Source organism: Salmo salar, chromosome 05 (genome assembly GCF_965601325.2).
Source record: "Salmo salar chromosome 05, fSalSal1, whole genome shotgun sequence".
Classification (NCBI taxonomy): Eukaryota; Metazoa; Chordata; class Actinopteri; order Salmoniformes; family Salmonidae; genus Salmo; species Salmo salar.
The window spans coordinates 35,775,448-35,786,811 of record NC_138295.1 but is presented as its reverse complement, the minus strand read 5'-3'; the positions used below and the strand labels follow the sequence as shown (position 1 = coordinate 35,786,811).

The 11,364-nt window shown below is 45.7% G+C and overlaps 1 long non-coding RNA gene across 2 annotated transcripts in view; it reads right to left on the bottom strand.

The window, feature by feature from the left end:
* Positions 1–708: 708 nt before the first annotated feature.
* The window catches only part of LOC106604739 (uncharacterized), a 43,882-nt gene continuing 33,226 nt past the window's right edge, over positions 709–11,364 (bottom strand). Inside the window, exons 3-5 of one of the 2 annotated variants that reach the window (XR_014392313.1) lie at positions 5,483–5,725; positions 5,003–5,105; positions 709–1,302 (exon numbers count right to left, since the gene is read on the bottom strand). This is a non-coding gene — a long non-coding RNA (uncharacterized LOC106604739). The remainder of the gene's footprint in view (positions 1,303–5,002; positions 5,106–5,482; positions 5,726–11,364) is intronic. The other variant, XR_006769864.2, reaches the window with a different exon arrangement.

The following is an 11,364-nucleotide window of genomic DNA, read 5'->3' as shown; positions in this document are numbered from 1 at the left end:
AGGCCACTATGTTCTTGGGGACCTTCAATGCTGCAGACATTTTTTGGTACCCTTCCCCAGATCTGTGCCTCGACACAATCCTGTCTTGGAGCTCCACTTCCTTCAATCTCATGGCTTGGTTTTTGCTCTGACATGCACTGTCAACTGTGGGACCTTATATAGACAGGTGTGTGCCTTTCCAAATCATGTCCAGTCAATTGAATTTACCACAGGTGGACTCCGATGAAGTTGTAGAAACATCAAGAATGATCAATGGAAACAGGATGCACCTGAGCTCAATTTCAAGTGTCATAGCAAAGGGTCTGAATACTTATGTAAGTAAGGTATTTCTGTTCCTTATTTTTTATAAATTGGCCCAAAACAGGTTTTTGGAATTTTCGCTTCATCATTATTGGGTAGGAGTGTCTACGACTAAGGCAGGGCCCCTGTGGGTGTGTTGGAGCATGGAAGAATGTGTGTATAGTGTGTTGGTGTTCAAATATAGGGCCAAGCTATGTGTGAGAGGCTGAGTGCATGTTTAGCGTTTATGTTTGGGTGTGTGGGGGACCGTGTGAATGCAGACAAATGCAGCATGTTTGTGTGTTTGTGCCTGAAAGATGTGGCATGTGACTGTGGGAGATTAACTGTTAAGGAGTGACAGTGTGTTTACATGGGTGTGAATGGGAATTAGTGTCCATGTCTCTCTTGAATGTTGAAAGAGTGTGTGTGTGTGTGTGTGTGTGTGTGTGTGTGTGTGTGTGTGTGTGTGTGTGTGTGTGTGTGTGTGTGTGTGTGTGTGTGTGTGCGTACGTACGTGCATGTGTACCCGACCGCTCGGAGGCGTCCGCATGGTCCTAAAGCACACTGTTGCCTTGTTTTGTATCACATTCTAATGATAAAACTGTCAGGGACAAAAATATAATTTCAAAAATGCAACTTTCGTCCCCAGCGAAAGTGGCGCACCTGGTGTGCGTGTGTGTGGGCGGAACGTAGCCTAGTGGTTCAGAGTGTTGGGCCAGTCAACTAGGCGAAAAATCTTTTGATGTGCCATTGAGCAAGGCGCTTAACCCTAATTGCTGACTAAGAGCATCTGCTAAATGACAAAAAATGTCAATGTAAAGAATGTGTGTTCTTGCATGCATGTGAACATGGGTGTGATTGTGAAACGGTGTGTGTCTGTACGATCAACTACGGTATGTTTGTTGAAAGGTGCGCGTGGTGTGTGTGTGTGTGTATGATCTGTGTGTTTTGAGTTTAGCCATGTCTGCAGGGCGAGGTGGAGGCCAATGTTTGGCAGGTCTGGCACATCTTTCAGGCCCCGACCTGCACGCAGACAGACAGAACAGACAGACAGACAGAACAGAACAAACAGACAGACAGACAGACAGACAGACAGACAGACAGACAGACAGACAGACAGACAGACAGACAGACAGACAGACAGACAGACAGACAGACAGACAGACAGACAGACAGACAGACAGACAGACAGACAGACAGACAGACAGACAGACAGACAGACAGACAGACAGACACAGAGGGAGAGGTGAAATTTTGCATTTGATATGATTCATTTCAACTGCTACACAGTCTTACTACCTAGAATAGCAATGCCCAAGGCACCACGGCCCCCCTTTAGGCATCACTCCACATCAGTCGATCGACATTGTTAACCTCTATGGGCTAGGTGGGACGCTTGCGTCCCACCTACTCAACAGCCAGTTGAATCCTGTGGCGCGTTATTCAAATACCTTAGATATGATATTACTTCAATTTTTCAAAAATATGACTATTTTACACCATTTTAAAGATAAGACTCTCGTTAATCTAACCACACTGTCCGATTTCAAAAAGGCTTTACAACGAAAGCAAAACATTAGATTATGTCAGCAGAGTACCAAGCCAGAAATAATCAGACACCCATTTTTCAAGCTAGCATATAATGTCACATAAACCCAAACCACAGCTAAATGTAGCACTAACCTTTGATGATCTTCATCAGATGACAACCCTAGGACATTATGTTATACAATACATGCATGTTTTGTTCAATCAAGTTCATATTTATATCAAAAAACAGCTTTTTACATTAGCATGTGACTAGCATTCCCACCGAACACTTCCGGTGAATTTACTAAATTACTCACGATAAACGTTCACAAAAAGCATAACAATTATTTTAAGAATTATAGATACAGAACTCCTCTATGCACTCGATATGTCCGGTTTTAAAATAGCTTTTCGGTGAAAGCACATTTTGCAATATTCTCAGTAGATAGCCCGGCATCACAGGGCTAGCTATTTAGACACCCAGCAAGTTTAGCACTCATCAAAGTCAGATTTACTATAAGAAAAATGTTATTACCTTTGTTGTCTTCGTCAGAATGCACTCCCAGGACTTCTACTTCAATAACAAATGTTGGTTTGGTCCAAAATAATCCATCGTTATATCCAAACAGCGGCGTTTTGTTCGTGCGTTCTAGACACTATCCTAAAGGGTAAATAAGGGTGGCGAGCATGGTGCATTTCGTGACAAAAAAATTCTAAATATTCCATTACCGTACTTCGAAGCATGTCAACCGCTGTTTAAAATCTATTTTTATGCCATTTTTCTCGTAAAAAAGCGATAATATTCCGACCGGGAATCTGCGTTTAGATAAACAGACAAAGGAAAAGAAAGCATTCGGTCGAAGCGGGCACGCGCCTAAGCCCATAGTACTCTGAGTGGCCACTTGCCAAAAGCGATAAAGTGTTTCAGCCAGAGCCTGCCTCGATATCGTTCAACTTTTTCCCGGGCTCTGAGACCCTATGGAAGCCGTAGGAAGTGTCACGTTATTGCACAGATCCTGAGTCTTCAATAAAAAGAGCCAAGATGAAACACTACTTCTCACTACTTCTCAGGTTAACCTGTTATGGCTAGGGGGCAGTATTTTCACGGCTGGATAAAAAACGTACCCGATTTAATCTGGTTACTACTCCTGCCCAGTAACTAGAATATGCATATAATTATTGGCTTTGGATAGAAAACACCCTAAAGTTTCTAAAACTGTTTGAATGGTGTCTGTGAGTATAACAGAACTCATATGGCAGGCAAAAACCTGAGAAGATTTCATGCAGGAAGTGGCCTGTCTGACAAGGTGTCGTTCTTCTTGTCTCTGTTTATTGAAGAGTGAGGATCTTAGCTGTCCCGTGACACTTCCTACGGATGCCATAGGCTCTCAGAAGGCGGCAAAACGCTGAATCGTGGCTTTGCAGGCTCTGGCTGAAACAAAGTAGCGCGTTTGGGTAGTGGCTGGTTACAGTACTGTGAGACTCAGGCTCGTGCCCGCGTCGACCGAAAGCTTTGTTTTCTTTCCTCTGTTTAGCTAAATGGACATTCCCGGTCGGAATATTATCGCTTTTTTATGAGAAAAATGGCATAAAAATGGATTTTAAACAGCGGTTGACATGCTTCGAAGTACGGTAATGGAATATTTAGATTTTTTTGTCACGAATTGCGCCATGCGCGCGACCCTGATTTACCATTTCGGATAGTGTCTGGGACGCACGAACAAAACGCCGCTATTCGGATATAACGATGGATTATTTTGGACCAAACCAACATTTGTTATTGAAGTAGCAGTCCTGGGAGTGCATTCTGACGAAGACAACAAAAGGTAATCAAACTTTTATAATAGTAAATCTGATATTGGTGAGTGCTAAACTTGCCGGGTGTCTAAATAGCTAGCCCGTGATGGCTTGGCTATGTACTTAGAATATTGCAAAATGTGCTTTCACCAAAAAGCTATTTTAAAATCGGACATATCGAGTGCATAGAGGAGTTCTGTATCTATAATTCTTAAAATAATTGTTATGCTTTTTGTGAACGTTTATCGTGAGTAATTTAGTAAATTGTTAGCGAATTCCCGGAAGTTTGCGGGGGGTATGCTAGTTCTGAACGTCACATGCTAATGTAAAAAGCTGTTTTTTGATATAAATATGAACTTGATTGAACAAAACATGCATGTATTGTATAACATAATGTCCTAGGTGTGTCATCTGATGAAGATCATCAAAGGTTAGTGCTGCATTTAGCTGTCTTCTGGGTTTTTGTGACATTATATGCTAGCTTGAAAAATGGGTGTCTGATTATTTCTGGCTTGGTACTCTGCTGACATAATCTAATGTTTTGCTTTCGTTGTAAAGCCTTTTTGAAATCGGACAGTGTGGTTAGATAAAGGAGAGTCTTGTCTTTAAAATGCTGTGAAATAGTCATATGTTTGAAAAATTGAAGTTTTTGTATTTTTGAGGAATTTGTAATTCGCGCCACGCCTATCATTGGATATTGGAGCAGGTGTTCCGCTAGCGGAACATCTAGATGTAAGAGGTTAATTAAGACTCTGAAGATTACAAAAAAGTGACTTTAAATGTATGAACTCTTGAACCTCAAAAAGAAACTCTTTTGAGGGTTCATGGAAGTTTCTCTCCCACTCTCTAATGAGAGTACGGATGGTTGTAGAAATTGAGGGAGAAAACAGAGTGAACGGTAGAGGAGAGCCTAGGTGAGGTGTTGTGGTACTGGAGGTTTGCTTAGCTGTGAGGTATTCTGGGCCCCACCCTCTAACTAAAACTCAGCAGACCTCTTCTTATCACCATTTCTCTCTCTCTCATTCCCCCTCTCCTCTCTCTCTGTTTTGTTCAACTTCTACCCTTATATATATATGCACTGCTCAAAAAAATAAAGGGAACACTTAAACAACACAATGTAACTCCAAGTCAATCACACTTCTGTGAAATCAAACTGTCCACTTAGGAAGCAACACTGAATGACAATACATTTCACATGCTGTTGTGCAAATGGAATAGACAACAGGTGGAAATTATAGGCAATAAGCAAGACACCCCCAATAAAGGAGTGGTTAGGCAGGTGGTGACCACAGACCACTTCTCAGTTCCTATGCTTCCTGGCTGATGTTTTGGTCCCTTTTGAATGCTGGCGGTGCTTTCACTCTAGTGGTAGCATGAGACGGAGTCTACAACCCACCCAAGTGGCTCAGGTAGTGCAGCTCATCCAGGATGGCACATCAATGCGAGCTGTGGCAAGAAGGTTTGCTGTGTCTGTCAGCGTAGTGTAGTGTCCAGAGCCGCTGTTTGGATATAACAATGGATTATTTGGGACCAAAGCAACATTTGTTATTGAAGTAGCAGTCCTGGGAGTGCATTCTGACGAAGAACACCAAAGGTAATCAAACTTTTCTAATAGTAAATCGGAGTTTGGTGAAGGCTAAACTTGCTGGGTGTCTAAATAGCTAGCCCTGTGATGCCGGGTGTTCCCTTTATTTTTTTGAGCAGTGTATATATCCCTACCTCACACTGCCTGTCATCCCCCTCTCTTTTCTCTCTCTCTTTCTCTCTCACCCTAACCAGTTCTATTTGCACAGGTGAGAGGAGACCGGCCCAATATGTAGGTGTAAATGTCTGTGGGAGACTTGAAAGTCAGGTTTGCCCGTGTATGAGAGTTCACCTGTGGCTTGTGAATGGATGGTGGGGGACACCCTTTGTCTGGAGACCCAGTTAGCCAGACACCTGAGGATCAGGACTGGGAGGGAGGGATGACCCAGAGACCCAGTCAGCCAGACACCTGAGGATCAGGACTGGGAGGGAGGGAAGACCCAGAGACCCAGTCAGCCAGACACCTGAGGATCAGGACTGGGAGGGAGGGAAGACCCAGAGCACAGCACAGTGTATAGGGTGCTGACAGATCCACCTGCATGGAAGAGAGAGAGAGAGAGAGAGAGAGAGAGAGAGAGAGAGAGAAAGAGAGAGAGAGAACGATGGAAAACAGAGAGAGAGAGAGAGAGAGAGAGAGAGAGAGAGAGAGAGAGAGAGAGAGAGAGAGAGAGTGAGTGAGTGGAAGAAAAAAGAGGAGGGGGAGATATAGGGAAAGAGAGATAACAAGGGAAAGGAAGAGTTGGGGAGATGAGAGGGATGTAATGAAGGAAAGTATGAAAATAGTAAATAAGATAGAGTGTTGCGGGGAGTTAACAGCAGCTGTGCTCCCTGGGCCAAAAGTTCAGTGTGGGAGGGGGGCAGGCAGGCAGGCAGAGTGAGTGAGAGTGAGGCAGGACAGGTAGGTAATCCAAGCCACCATGTGCCAGAACCTCACATGTTTCTCTCATTGTCTCAGGAGTTGCTGGCTCAGGTTTCTATAGTGCTGAGCTTCCTGGAGCTGGCATCCCACACTCCATGCCCCACAATACACACACACTCTCTCTCTCTCTCTCTGACGCACACAGCAAAACAGACATACAGATAAATAAACACACACACACACACAAATCACAGGAGGTTGGTGGCACCTTTATTGGGGAGGACGGGCTTGTGGTAATGGCTGGAGCGGAATCAGTGGAATGGTATCAAATACATCAAACACATGGTTTCCATGTGCTTGATGCCATTCCACTGCTCTGTCCGGACATTATTATGAGCTGTCCTCCCCTCAGCAGCCTCCTGTTATACAAATATACCAGCAGTCACATACGCTCACTATAAATTATAACCACACAATTATAAATATTTTCCACTTTTTTGCTGTAAATTCTGACTCTCATCCTTTTCCCCTCAGAAACATACAACTCTGTGACATGTAATGGTGTAAACAGGCAGTACACTTTACCATAATTACTATCAGAGACAGTTCTAACAAGCGTAAAAAGAGACCAGCTCAGACACCAGAGCCACATTTCTGCTCTCTCCCTCACTGTCTCTCTCCGGCCGTCTCTCTCCGGCCGTCTCTCTCCGGCCGTCTCTCTCCGGCCGTCTCTCTCCGGCCGTCTCTCTCCGGCCGTCTCTCTCCGGCCGTCTCTGTCTTTCTCTATCCGTCTCTCTCTATATTTCTCTATCCGTCTCTCTCTATATTTCTCTATCCGTCTCTCTATCCATCTCTCTCTATCCATCTATCCGTCACTCTCTAGCCGTCTCTCTCTGGCCGTCTCTCTCCGGCCGTCTCTCTCCGGCCGTCTCTCTCCGGCCGTCTCTCTCCGGCCGTCTCTCTCCGGCCGTCTCTCTCCGGCCGTCTCTCTCCGGCCGTCTCTCTCCGGCCGTCTCTCTCCGGCCGTCTCTCTCCGCCAGTCTCTCTCCGCCAGTCTCTCTCCGCCAGTCTCTCTCTAGCCGTCTCTCTCTAGTCTCTCTCTGTTGTTCTTTATCCGTCTCTCTCTAGCTGTCTCTCTCTATCCGTCTCTCTCTAGCCGTCTCTCTCTAGTCTCTCTCTAGTCTCTCTCTAGTCTCTCTCTAGTCTCTCTCACACGCACGCAGTAATTCCTAGAGAGGATCTGTGTGTGATTCCTATTTGTGAAAATAAATGATATACTTTGAGTATCTCCTCTCTTTCTACGGTCAGGTAGAACATGAGACCAGCTTCCCTTCTAGTTTCCCGTCATTGATTAACCAGATATGTCTGATAGTGGCTGTTAAAAAAAGTGGTTTATTCCATTTCTAAAGTGCTAGTCTTTTTTCTGATGAGAATGAGAATGGAAGAGTAAGTGACAGAACTTTTACCAGCTGAATAAGGTGATTTGGTTTTAAATACAGAAAGTTCGTTTTTTTTCCATTTTGCCCTACATGTAGCTTTTGGTGTCTTCCACATGGGAGACAAATCTGCTGGATGTCTGTACATTGTGGAATGATTTTGCTGACTATGAGAACCCTAACTCCCTCCATACAGCACATACCATACAAAATACACCCCCATCGGCCCCCTCTTTCTCCAATACTCCACCTCTCAAACTATCCCTCTCTATATATTTCCCTCCCTCCCCATCCCCCTGTCTGCCCCACCCATCCCTCCCCTCTCTCCACTCCTCCCACCTCTCATCTCTCCCCACCCTCTCTCTCTCTCTCTCTCGGGCCAGACATGAGGCCTGTCCAGAGCTGAGTGGTCACTAAGCGCAGTAGAGCCTGGGCAACTGTGATGTCGTCAGGATTCCACGAGGCTATAGACAATGGCTGTCGCCGGACATAATTTATCCAGGGAGAAGGGGGTTGGTGTGTGTGTGTGTGTCAAATCAAATCATATCAAATTGTATTTGTCACATGTGCCAAATATAACAGGTGTAGACCTTACAGTGAAATGCTTACTTACAGCCCTTAACCAACAATGCAGTTTTAAGAAAATACCCCCCCAAAAAGTAAGAGATAAGAATAGCAACTAATTAAAGAGCAGCAGGAAATAACAATAGCGGGGCTACATACAGGGGGTACCGGTACAGAGTCAATGTGCAGGGGCACCAGTGTCGAGGTAATTGAAGTAATATGTACATGCAGGTAGAGTTATTAAAGTGACTATGCATAGATAATAACTGAGAGTAGCAGCAGCGTAGAAGGGGGGGGGGGGGGGGGCAATGCATATAGTCTGGGTAGCCATTTGATTAGCTGTTCAGGAGTCTTATGGCTTGGGGGTAGAAGCTGTTTAGAAGCCTCTTGGACCTGTGTGGAGGGCTACTAATCACAAGCCAAACAGACTCACTCAACCACTCACTCTCTGATTCCTTCTCACAGATCCACACTCTCACGAATGGAAACCAACTCAATGGAGAGGGCTCTGACTGCAGTGCTGGAGGTGAGGGAGGGCCAAGACAGCCTGTATGAAAGCTAGATGATGTTCTCACTCACAAACCCATTTTATCATCCCTACCTATCTAATACCACAGACACGGAGTCTATCAGGTCTTCTCCTCGGGCATGACAGTAAGACATGCCATGGGTCAGTTTCTGATTGCTGCCGAGGACCTATGGGGCCCTCGTGGGTGAGACACAGGGTTGGGGGGTGAACTATATCATTACTATAGTAGGGTTGCAGTCACACCTGCTTTGATAAGATGGAATTGTAAATAAAAATGACAGAAATGTCTCCCTTGTATCAGTCTCAGTCGCTCAGCGGTGGCGGAGGTGAGGTGTGAATGCTAACGCAGCTCCATCTGTGTGCCATCCAGAAAACAATCCATGCTAATGTCTCCACAGACAGGAGTCCAGTTAGCCCAATCAGCCAGGGGAATCATCTGGAGTGGCGAGGTGAGGGCTCCAGGAGCCAAGGGGCCCTGATTGCAGGCTGATTTACAGGCTGCATGGGGATAATGGCTGGGGAGGTCATGGCTCTGATGGAGAGGGCTCTGACTGCAGTGCTGGAGGTGAGGGAGGGCCAAGACAACCTGTATGTACTAGCTCTGGGCACAACACACACACCTGTAGGGGAAGGATGTGTGCTGTGGCGTTCCAGGGTTGACCCGACCAGTTCACTACTGCTATATGACCTATGCATGCCCCTGGGTTTGACCCTCTAGTTACATCACAAAAGATAAAGCAAAACAACCCAGCAAGCTACTTCCTAACTCGGCCGCAAACAACCAGTAAAAAGGGAATCTACGATTGGGCCCTACAGTGGGGTTTGTAAATAGACAGAAAAGAGTGAGGCTCGCAGCAATAAAGAAGGTTTTCAAATGGTAAGGAGGGAGGGGAGTTTCTATAGAGCATCCCTTTGATGTTCCTGAGTCCACCTTGCATCTGAGAGGGGAGAGGAAGGGCCCGACAAGGAAGAGGGGCCTCTTCAAAGTGGCCCTGTGGCCCTTTGTGGGTTTGGTGACCAGCCAAGGGGTGGGACAGGGGATATCCATGACTGGAGGCCATCTGAGGTTATCTCCATGGTAACACAAAGACAGGGATCTAACGCAGACATCTCACTGGCTAGCTGTCCCCACACTCACTTTTGGACAGACGGAGGGATATCTAGTTGAATCCAAATAAGCCAATTGACGTAGGCCAGAGAGGGATATTACTAATAGAACTCTGGTTGGGGTGGATGATGGTATTTGGGTAGGGGTTTGGTGTTGTGTGTTTTAGAGTGGTCTCTTCTCTCAAGTATCTCTATGAAGGGTTGGTGAGGGTTACTGGTTGGTTTAGACAGATTCACAGACCCCTCTCCATCTCTCTCTCTCTCAAACACCACAGGCCCTCAGCAATCAATCACATCCACATGGCTGTGTTGGGGGGGAAGTTATAAAAGGAGGATATAGAACAAGTTCCTCAAACTAACCTAGGGTCAGATGTCAGATTGGATCTCAGATGTTGAATGATCAGTTTATCAGTTACCTTTTTACTCCAAACTTACAGTATATGTTGAACGTGGGTGAACTGAGCAGCAAGTCATTGAGTCTATTTTTGGATACCAGCAACACCTGCTAGTGAGAAAAAATGCTCACTGGACAGTTTGATAAGGATTCAGGTCAATGATGACTACTACGTGCTGTCTACGTATTTTAGCCCGTTTGAAGACATGATTCATGAATGTCAAAACAGCAACGAGTTTGCCGTTTCAGGTGTTGTATTTCCCCCTTCCACTTTCTTTCTGAACAAGTGGGCAACCTAACCAGGCAACACACACCATAGGAGGAGAGAGAGGGGTACAGAGGGGGTTGAGAGGGGTTGTAGGGAGTTTTGGGGGTGCATGGAGTTTCTGGGACTGAGTGGGTCTATTTAGCCTCCAGCAGTACGCCCCTCCACACCTCCTCCTTCTCCTCTACTAACCCTCTCCTCTCCTCCCCCTGGCTTTGTGCGCCCTGAGCCCACTCCTCCCCCTTTTGTCACCCGGCCATTCCGCTTTGGTTAGCGCACACAATGGCCGCTCAGTGCTCAGCCTCCTGACACTGCATTCTGCCTGTGCACCGGGGTGCGGGCAAGGGGGCGGGGGGGGGGCTTACAGCAACAGCACACCCCATGTGACTAAATGCCATCAATTACGCCGCCATAACCATCCAACTTCAGCCCTCATGCCCCATCACAGTTCCACACAGATGGGCCATAAAACAAGTGCCATTAGGCCAGAGCATGGCACGGGGCACAACAAAAAGCTCAACTCAGCTATCCAAACTAACAGGTGTCTCCTATGGCTGGCTATCTGCATGGCTTTGTGTTGTTGTTGTTGTTATAACCAGCTAGCTTCTCAGACAGAACATGTGCCCATTGCCTAGCTACCTGTGTGTTCCCCTCATCTTATATACGCTATTGGGCACACATCCCAAATGGAATTTTAAGACCTGGCGTCAAAACATTTGTCTGAAAATTAATCCCCAACTTTCTCCACTGAGTGTTAAATTGGGACAAATAAAATGGACTTTAGACATATTTATGAAATATGTCCCTTGTATAATGTTCCTGTAGGTTTACCTCAATGATGTCACGTCAAGTTACACCACTGTTCCGTATCACAAGCATTTGTTACATTGTGATTCAAACAAGTGTTTTTGGCATAATGTACCCCTTACCAACTATTCCCCTGAGTGATTATTTATAGCCATTGTGTAAAAACTGCAAAGCACATAACTGTTGAATGTTGTAAATGATCATTTGAATAAA